Source organism: Uloborus diversus, chromosome 10 (assembly GCF_026930045.1).
Source record: "Uloborus diversus isolate 005 chromosome 10, Udiv.v.3.1, whole genome shotgun sequence".
NCBI lineage: Eukaryota > Metazoa > Arthropoda > Arachnida > Araneae > Uloboridae > Uloborus > Uloborus diversus.
In genome coordinates, this window is record NC_072740.1 from 41253683 (window position 1) to 41265273 (window position 11591).

An 11591-nucleotide genomic window follows, 5' to 3' on the forward strand; every position below is an offset into this window, starting at 1 on the left:
ATGACCGTGATCAAAAATGAATTTCTAATTGAAGGTTTATCTACATTTTAGCATGCAATTAGCTACAAACAGCTATAATTCGTATTCTAATTACCTTGGAACATTGCAACAAATTGTATCTGATGCAGAAAACTCAGGTGTTTCTATGGATATTTTATTCCAATTTTTGCGAGCATTGTTATGTCCTCATATTATAGAAAAACGCCATTTTCGGTTCATAAAATTCAAATGGTTCGGTTCTTCTTTGGCGTTTGCCCCCCCCCCCCCCTTTTCCTTATTGGGTGCCCAAGTACCTCCCTGGCAAATTTGGTCAAGATCGACGTAATCGGTGGATTTGCGCAAACACGCCTACAAACACACAAATATTTTTTATATGTATTCTTTGTTTTATTTATATACACCCAAACCTGTTTTTATGCGGTCTTTTTTTATGCGATTATTATTATTTTTATTTTATTTATTTATTTATTTTTTTTTTATTTTTTTTTTTTTTTTTGCGAATCTTTTTTGTGCGGAAAATTAAAATTTCAATCAGATTGGGATTTAATTGTCGAAATTGTTTTTAAAACGAGTACGAGGTAGTATCTTCAAGTGACGACATAGGCACCCCGATGGGAAATTACTGAGCTCCCAAAAATTTCCTTATTCTAGAAATTTTGTCCGACTACTCGGCAAAAATTATCATTGTTTATTTTGATTTCATTTCAAAGATTATTTTGTAAGTTTTGGGGTTATTTTCTATGTGAGACTTTTTTTTAAAGCGGTCCCTATCCACCGCATAAAAACAGGTTTTGGTGCAGACGGTAGTTTTATAACATTCAAATCAATGGTAATTTAATATTCTCCAAAACTTGTGAAAAAACATTAATGTATTGAGTTTTCTCTGAAGCAGCATAGTAAAAACGCAAATGTAGTTACCTAGTGTTCACTCCTATTGAAACATTTTTAAAAAATTTGAAAAATTCGGGTTTCTCAAGAATAACAGAACAATTGTTCTGTAAATTTGTCACATAAAAGACTCATCCCCAGCTTGCCCTTTTCCAATAAAAATCAAATTGTCCTTGCATTTTGGGGATCAGTAGCAAATTGAGAAATTAGAAAGATTTATGATTATTCTTCATCGTAAATAGCTAGGAAAGCTATAAATTTGAGATATAAGCTTACGGTATGTGTAGAATTTCGTATCGTTTACATTTACGAAAATGTAAGCATCTCTTTCAAAAATAAATTTTATTTGAAGGTTTTTGGCTCGTTACACGCATATGTTTTCCGTCACCTCTTACCAAACGTTCAGAATATTTGACAGCATACGAGAAACAGAATATTAAAACTTGAAATTAAAGTATTGAATATTTGATTAAATAAAGGAATTATCCGATCTCTGAGATGTTATTTTAAAAGTTAATATTTAATCAGCGCAAAGGTTGATTTTTATTTGCTATTTCTTTTTATTTTAGTAAAAATCAAAATTAAACACTTTTTTACTTCATCCGTATGAAACTGGTTTTAAATATATAGAAATATGTATTGTTAAGCTTGCTATTTAATTACACCTTCAGCGTTAGCAATCATAAAGGGCCTTAAAATCTACTTTCCTTAGCGTATGATTTGCGATGCACAAAGCAAATATTCAAGGTTAAATTCTACGCCTCTTTTGAAGAATGTATCAAACACCAAATACGCCACCACACTTATTTTTATGCTGCAGCCTCCAGTTAATAATATCCTTCCCTTAACCTGAGCCAACTTGTCTTCATATTTCCATTAAATTCTATGTGCAACAATGCCCATTAGAGTATCGCACAAGAGCAAGCATACTAGCCGTAGCCAATCAGCGAAAACAAAGCTAACAATGCAAAGTTTTAACTTCTTTTTACAAATCCAAAAGAAATCTCGCTGTCTTCAATCCAGAAAAAGCAATGAAAAAAAAAAAAAGTTTAAAGCAATTAAATTTCTATCGCACATGCTCGAAAAATAGCAATTTATAACCTTCATAATTGAAAACCCAATTAGACCTCCTAACTCATAATCAAACTCTGAAAAATATCTTTAAAATTTAGAAAGAAATTGGCGAGCTAATTAGCCGAATTTCAATAGTTCTTGGTTAGATCATCTTTTGCAGGGTCCAACAAATCACGGGCACCAAGTCCCCATCGGTGACTGGAAAATGCCTTGGCGACCGGTTCTTTCAGAACGAGAGAAGAAGAAGAAAAAAAAGAAATACAACACGAAGTCATCTTAATGCTATTATTCTGTGTGTGAAGTTTTCTAATTTTTTCTGAATTCAGTATTAATAATGGGCAAAATATGTGTCAACTAGAGTTTGAAAAAAAATAAAAATTGGAAATTTAGTTCAGAATTGAAGAACTTGGTTATTTAGTAGTAACCATACTAAGTTAAAAAAGTTTTCAACCTACTAGAAAACAGTAAGGTGGCTACATATATAGGTATATAGTTGTAGTACAATCTATATATTTTTAATCATTATAAGCTTAATAGGGAATATTTCTTTGAAGGTTTTTTACGTTTTCAAAATAATTGATGTTTTTGAAAAATTACGTCTTTCAAATACTTCACGCAAAGGACTTTTTTTTCCTGCTTAAGTTCTAAATTCATTCGACTCCTGAAGTGTCCCCCTTCCTCGCGACTAATATACTACAGTTTTTTGTCGGACCCTATATATATATATATATATATATATATATATATATATATATATATATATATATATATATATATATATATATATATATATATATATATATATATATATATATATATATATATATATATATATGAGAAACAGAGAGAGAAAGGTAATATGGGGAATAACATGGTGGTTTGAACTATTGAAAAACATTGAACTTTGTTACTTTTTTAGTTATCGTAATAAGTTTTCTATCATCATTTATGTTTGAGCACCAACGAACTCTTCCGAATATATTTAAAAAATGTTAAGAAAAAAAAAAAAACATTTTTCATACAAATTAGTATTAAGTTATTAAGTTCCTATATAACTCAAAGCAATGGCGTAGCCATAGGGTTGTCCCCCCCCCCACCCCCACCCAGAGACATTGGTTTTAACATAAATGCAAAGCATGATACTGCCGTGGGTAGGTGAACGGCAGTATCAGCAGAAATGAGTTTTCGAGATAATTGAAGAAATGTGTTTTGGATTTAATACTAACAATAGGGAAATATTGGAATTAGACGTTATTTTCTCGCCATTTTTTCGGAGGAAACCAAATAAACAAGCATGTACAATAAAGCTAACGTACAATAGATGACAAAAATGCAAAAAAGAAAAGAAAAAAAATGTGCAGTTACTGCTCTTTACCTACCCACGGTAAAATACAGTAGGGGAGTCGGGGTTGTTACACGGTGTTGTTACACGGTGTAAGTTGTTACATTCGAATTTAAAAATAACCGCCAGGAGAAACTGACTTTCCTTGCAGTAGATGATAGCACTTTTCTTTCCGCTGTTATTTTTCTATTTGTGACGAAGCCGTTGCAGATAAAGAATTTATTTCTATACCACGTGAAAGCCTACACTTTTAGGTAAGTGCTAACATATTTAAAAGTTTTGTACAAAGATATAATACCAGTAATATGTGCCAAGTACTAAAGTGGCGTCGTATAGGGCAAGTTGTTACAATTTTGTTGGGGTTAGTTGTTACAAGTAACAACTTGCCCCATGCAAGTTTTAATTTAGCATTGTGTTTCCGTTTCAAATGTCATATGGCGAGGGACTATAAAATCGAGACGGACAGGGGCAAAACACCTAAAGAAACATACCTGGGTTTGGCTAAAGTAATTGCAGGTAGTTCATTACGAAAGGCAGCCGATGAATTTCATGACACTAGAGAGATTCTGCAGTAAGATGGAAAATGCTAGTGGTGGTAAATAGTATTTCTGATCTGTTTTATTGCATGATTTAATTCATATAAAGTTCTGTAGTTGGATGACGATAGTAATAATAATAATAATTCTGATCTCTTTCATTCTGTGATTTAATTTATTGTTAATATGTATAGTTGAATAAATAATTATAATAATTACAACAATGATAATAATAATAAATACAGTCGATTCCCGCTGCAACGCGATTCGACTTACGCGAAATGGCTACAACGCGAATTTTTCCCGGGTAACGAATTTTAGAGCTAACGCGAAATTTTCGTTCACAACAAAATTTTTTTGCAAGGAAGTATCTGCTTCGTTATTGGCTACAAAATATTTATTTCGTAAATGTTATTACATTCCTTTAAGCATCACTGACAGCAAAAGTTCTCACAACAAACAAATCTACGCATCGCGTTGTTAGTGCATCAAAAACCACTCAGCATCTTTCATTTATTCATTTTTTTCATTCTAAATATTAAAGTGCATGAATTTTCTGGCACCTCAGTGGCACCTTTATCTAAAGTTTGAAGATGGGCAGAAAAAGAAAGGTTCTGATTTAAAAAAAAAAGCCTAAGATTCTCGATATGCTTGAACAACTACAAAACGTCGTCGGTAGCACGACATTAATATGAGTGAATCTTCCATATGTACAATTAAAAGTCAAAACAAAAAGATATCCGTAAAATTCAGAACTTAGTTTCAATATTGAAGCTGGCGGAGCAGTCTAGCAAAGTAAATATTATTAAAATAGAAGCTGCTCTTGTGTTGTGGATTAAAGAGATAAGAAAGAGGGGCTGTGTGTGTGTTGCCCCAAATTGAAACGTTATAAAAGAAAAGGCGAAGCATCCGTATTTAAAAATGCGTTAGATGAGAAAAACGATCTGATCATAGAGCATAAATCATCATTATCTTCATTTTTTAACTCATAAATATTATTACTGTACCTACTGTACCGTAATATTATAGTTCAGCATTTTATTATTAGTACATACTTTTCGTACCGTGTTGTTTTATTTTATGTCTATCCCTCCCATTCATTTTGTGCATTTAAAATATTTCACGTTGAATAAAAGTTTTTTTTTTTTTTTTTTTTTTAATGCGTTAAAAGTTCAGTTCTTTATTTAAGAAACTGCAGTGTATATTAAGGATTTTTTTAAAGCAGTTTGAGGGGTGTTTATAAGTATCTAAAAGAATTTGGTATGCTTTTAAAAAATGTTTTACATATACTTTTCCACAACGCGAAATTTCGACTTACGCGAGGAGTCTTGGAACACATCCTTCGCGTAAGTCGGGACTCGACTAATGTATTATTCGAATGTGTAGGTCTTTCTCCAACGCTGTAAGCAGTGCAGAAGTGAAGACGATTCGCAAGCGGAAGCCATAGGTCAGCGCCACTTTAACAGATACACAAGTAAAAAATGTTTTGCAAGCCGAAGCTGGGAAACAAAAATCTGTGAAAAGGAAATTGTGTGTAACAGAGAAGAAATCAGCAGACACAAAGACAAAATTAGTGCCAAAAGGTGCGTCCAGACAGTGCGTCCTTCGGATGAAGATGATAAAGACTGGTTCTGCATAGAGTGCTCTAAACCGTACTCAGAATCCAAAAAAAAAAATTTAACACTTCAATGTCGTAATTGTGACAAATGGGCACTTGACCGATGTGCTAAATTTGATAAATTATATACTTGTAAAAATTGTAATTCGCGCGCGCGCGCAAGGACAATGATAACGATAATGATAGTTTATTAGAATAAGTCATTAATGAAGTAAATATGCAAAGCCAAAAAGTTTTTAATTTTTAACGTGGTTAAGAATTTTTTTAATTTAACAGAATAAACCAGAAAATGTGTAAAATTCATTTCATTACTATAATATATCTCATGTAACAACTAACCCCATATACTGTAACAACATGCTCCGTGGTGGGGTAAGTTGTTATAATCTACATCTATTCAAAAAACTTGAAATATTTTGGAGTAGTGGCTTCTAATCATTTTTTAAAAAATATGTTATGAATATTAAACAATCTAGATGCATTTTAAAGTTTCACGCGTGTAAATAATTGAAATAGTTTAGCGTAAAAAAAATACTGAAAAAAATTGTAACAACTAACCCCGGTCTCCCCTACTTTATAAATGGCTGTTTTGAGCAACTAACCTCCCTCAGAAAGTATTTTTGATCGACCCCCCCCCCCAGTCAAATAACCGCTCCAGCATGAATTTGTGGCTGCGCTAGTGACTCAAAGTTTAAAATGAACCACCGTGAGGACTATAAAATTTTCTAATTTTCCAAACCTGAATTAAATGTTTTAAGTGAATGTATGAATCTCCTAATTACAAAAAGGCAAAGGACTACAGTGGCTATCAAAGTTTTATGTGATATTTAAAGGTTAAAAGCCACACGGTGAAAATTTTCTGAACCACTAGTTTTATTTTACTCTAGGGAACTAACCATATGTTTAGTAGACTACCGACGTTTAACACACAATTAATGTAGAGTATATTTTTAACAGCTACCAAGATAACAAACGCTAATCTTTACTACATTGCTGACTTCTAATAGCGTTTTACGAAGTTACGCAAATTCATTTCGAATGAATGAACAAAATATAACACTTAAATATTTTTAAATAGCTACATAGTAAATAACATTTGGGATTAGTTATAGCAGGTTTAAATCAATTTAAGAACATTGAAGGATTTTGTTTTGAAAGAATAAAACTGTCATTTTACACTAATACCTCAAGAAACGTTAAATGAATAGAAGCTGGAGTTTTAAACAAATGGCGATGAAACGCCAACTATAGGGTTATAAGGTGGAAGGTAATTATGGCAGCTCATGATATTTTTCTCACGTTTTTAGTCAACGAAAGTGATAACAGGTACTCGTGGCTTGAGCGATCGTCCAAGTGGGTCCTAACCTTTGACAGTTTTGAATATGAATTAAACGATTACCGGTTCGATTCAATTTTCCTCTTAACTCCATATAACCTTTTCTTTAGTCCTAGTGATGACAGCTCTTTGTATTTTATTTATTTTCATTAATTTATTTTTCCAGGTGAATTTCAGATGCAAGTAAGTTTCTCTCCCCTCAAACTCACCTTGATAAAAGTGATGTTGATTCTTCTGCAGAGATTTTGTGGGAAGATTCTTATCGTTAGAGTTTCAATGAAAGTTTATTCGCACGAGAGGAAATTCGAGAATTGTGAAAGAAGTTTGTCTTTCAGAATGGTGGTTAGCCATTTTTTTTCCTCCAAATATATGATCAGTTAGTTGATGTTGATGAAGAGGTGTTTTAGTGTATCGCTTAAGTCTAACGTATGAAGTTGAAAGACGAATCATGTAATAATGAGAACTAAGCGCTGCCATTTACAGGAGAGCTGTGTTTTAACGTTTAGCTCATAAAATGCATTTAGGAGTGACAAAATCAGTCACTCACTAAAGTAGCTGACAGAAAAGTGAAGAATTCAGTCTTTCTCATGAAAGTGACTGACAGAAAAGTGACTAATTTATTCGCTTTTATGAAAGTGTAACTGAAAAACGATTTTTTTTTTTTTTTTTTTTTTTTGCCGTTTTAAGCAAAACCACGAAGAGGGAAAAATGTATCTCAAAAAAAGAAAAAATATATATTAATCTGTACTTTCCAATAAATGAATTGATTTCCGCAGAGAATCCCATTATTTCCTATTATTAAGATTCTGACTGAACAGGTATTGTGCTGAGATTGATTTTTAAAGTTAATTTACCCATAAAGTGGTTTTTAAATCATTTTGGCCGAAGGGAGAGAAGGTTAACTTTTTTTCCCTCTATTATCAATTTTTAAATGAATTGAGCAGCAGATAATCACGCTGTTCTGTGCCTATTATTTCTATTATCTAAACAGCCATAGAACAAGTTCTGTGCAAGTCTGCTTTTAAAGCTATTATTAATTAAGAAGTTTAGGATCGTTTAGATTCATGTTAGGCATAAAAAAATAAAGCACTGCCAAAAAGAAAAAAAAATCAATATTAGTCCTCCAGTTTAACATTTATATCTCTTTCAGGGCATGGTAGAATTGTTTAAAGCTGTCTCAGAAGAAAATGTCACCTTTAATTCTTAAAATTATCTATTAAACTATTCGGAACAAGTTTAGCACAGACTAGACTCATTTAAACCTGTGACAGTAGGAAGACTGATTTGATCCTAAAGATAGCCTATTTAAAAGTTGTAGTTTAAGGAAGTTTGGATTTGTTTCAACTACCACAAGAATTATTCTGTACTAGTCACAATTATAAAATAAGTTCGGTATCAATTTATGTTAAGTTCGGTCATAATGAGCAGTCCTTGTGACAATTTACTTTGAAATTTTAAATTTCTACTAAAACATTCTTTTATTGCATCATATTTCAAGTATGATTCGAAAACAATCAGTTACCTTGCTCAGCTTCCACTGGAATATCATTTTAGGAAATTAAATGGGAAGAAGTTTCCTTAAATGATGAATTTTTAAAATTAAAAGCAAATGATTTTTTTGCAGCTTCAATGAATCAGTAAAGATTATTTAACTTATGATAATTGAAGCTGAGAAACGTATTTTCCAAACCGCGTGAAACATTCGTCAACTTTTAAGAAATAATTTTATGTCGGTAAAAGCAATTCCCCTATCTAAAAAAACTTAACTTTTTTTCAGTCCGTTTCAAGCATAAATCTACGTAAACCTTTTTTTTTTCTCTTTTCTTTTCGTTCAGCTGCTATATCATCTCATTTTTATTTTGTGCATAATTTTCAAGAACAACAAATTCGAATTGTTAAGTTCACTACATCTCGGTGATGAACAATATCGCCTTTAAGTTTTTCAAAAGCTTTAAACTGAGGATATCACTCACTTTTAAGTCACGCCCTTACAACATCAAGTGTTTATTCATATCTTAAAGATGAATTGCTAAAAACGTAAAAATAAGTTTTAAAACAGAAACTATTAAACTACCAAAAGGGTATTAAGCCTAGATTTCTTTTTCCTTTCTAGTTTATACATACTTATACAAGATAACGAGCTCTGTACAATGTAAAAACAACAACAAATTCACGATAATGGTAAATTCAGCCCTTTCTCCATCGTTTATCACGTTTCTCTGAAAGAAAAGCAATAATAATGGAAACAAAGAAAATGACTTTTTCCCTTTTTTTTCATTTCTCAAATATCAGCAAAAGAAAACAGGTTTCAGTCTTGAAAAAGGCGTTGGACCACACCTTTCATCCCCAGCCCCCTCCTCTTGGCCCCACACTCCATTCTTACATAAGTAAGCACCTATCCAAATCAAATTCATACACAGGAAAAGAAAACTCTAGAAACAGTCCATCAACCGAAACACACCTTTTCTCGTATTCCCGCTACATATTTTCTTCATCTCCAACACTATATCAATGTCGATTAATGCGGAAAGTTACCTCTTTAAACCGCTGGGGGCGCTGCGGATATAATAAGGGGGAGGGAAACAAAGTGAAATGGATCTGTGCTACATTTCTATATACATTTTCATAAGGTAGTTCTTTTTTTTTATTCTGAAAACAAAGACATTACTCATTGAGTTTGTTATTATGTTTTAAAGCCGCAGACAATGTATACTGAACTGAAATTTACGATATTTGCGTAATTTGTGTTTTGAATATTCGTCATTGATATGGATTATTCGTTTTAACAAAAAATTCAACAGGCAGATTTATTTCTGTTGACCGAAATATATTTTTGATGAAAGTATTGAGGTTTCTGATTCATGGTATTCCGCTTTTCTACAATTCATCAAAGGACCGCTTGCTGAGAGTTTACCTTAATATAGGTTAGACGCTTTCAGAAATGATTTACTCTCATAGATTTTCTGTTTCAGCATTATATAATCTGATTTGCTTCGTAAAGATAAATTACATAACAACATATTTTTTTATCAGTGTAAGGGAATTTGAAGCCGTCAATGTTTATTGTTTCTAATAACCCCCTAGACCTTCAGCAGTTCCTACTTTTTTTTCCCTCTCGAGGGACAAAGAACTTATGACCTGATGATGAAGTTGTTGTTGAAGTTTTTAAAAAGCCCATGGACCCAGGGTTTTTTTAGATTTTTTAAAATAAAACCAAAAAAACAAACCCCAACACTAAAGCTGGTTTTTTTAAAGAAATGTGGATTTTTTTTGTCTTTTTTAGGGAACATGTGAGGCACGTGTAGCATATGGTAGCGTGAGTATATGGGGTAAAGAGTAAAAACTGTCTTGAGGTAAAAAAAAAAGCTGGAAAACTAGTTAAAATTCAGCGTTTTCTGAAGAAAAGTGTAAAAGACGATAGAACTCAAGAATGGTGAAGTTTCAGATTTATCCATGATTACCAACAGTTTAGGCCAAGTTACTTGTCAAGTGATAAAATCTATGGTTCTTTTTTATTTGCTACATTTTTTTTCGCATATTATATTTCATTTTGTTATGCAAAACTATATATATGTTGGTTTTTGCGGAAAATAATTCACATGAAAGCTTTTTGGCTAGGGTAGTTCCTCAGTACAATCTGCAAACATTGAGAAAATTAGACCTGACTGGACTTAGTCAAGATATTTTAAGTTATTTCTTGACCAGTTAAAGTAAAAATTTAAATATATTTATTTAAAATCTTTTACATATTTTTTAATGTCGTTAATACTTAAGAAATATTATTAAAAGTTCAAAATTCATTTTTTATGTTCATTGTCTGTAGTGAAGAACAAATAGAAAAAATAGGTTTAAATTGTGAAAGTATTTAAATTAATTAATTTTTTAAAAAACTTCTCAGAAATTAAAAAAAAATCCCAAATGTGGGCTAAATAATAGGGTTTTTTAAATGAGTTAAAAAAAGAACCCATTGAGTCCAACCCGATTGGGCCCAATCCGGCCAACCCTGAAATAGACCGCACGATAAAGTGCCCTTGAGACCTGATTGCGATGAAAATAATACGAGATTGCAATTGAACCGTTTATTTCAAAAACCAGTCAAGCAACCACTCTAAAATTTCGAAAAAGCACTTTTTACCTCCGTATTAAAAATTTTCTATAAGGATTACAATGTTTTAAACTTAAAGTAATACATATTAAGAAAAATTTCTTTCAAAAAACAATGTTGCAATCATTGAATAGTTTAATATGGTGGCATAGATTTGTCGCTTGACTGGTTTTAGAAATAAACATTCCAATTGGGACCCACATTTTCCTTTATTGCTTTGGTTTGAAAGTTGCGGCACCATAGAAATGCATCAGCATTTGAATGACACATGTAGAAATGGATAAAGTATCAGTTTGTGTGTTCGTGGATTTGCTTTTTGTAGTTGACCGTTAATGCACTTTCCAATAATATTATCTGAGCTGATACCGAGCATATTCATGTACTGCACTAGTAGGGGAGTGTGGGGCAACGTGAAATAGCTCAGATGACTACGGATTTTCAAAATGAATAAAATAAAGTTTAAGAAAAATTACAGAACACAAAGAAAGAAAAATGCATTTAAAAAAAAAACTTGCCTCGAAACGTTATTTTTAATTTTCGGCAGTAAATTTAAAAAATAAATAAATAAATAAGTGGAAAATTCGCATTTTCTTTTCTTCGAGAAAAATGAAAAACAAAATATTTTTCTAAAGAAATACTTTCTACTCGATTATTAAAAATATTTTTAATCATAAGAATCAGTAAATAAAGGG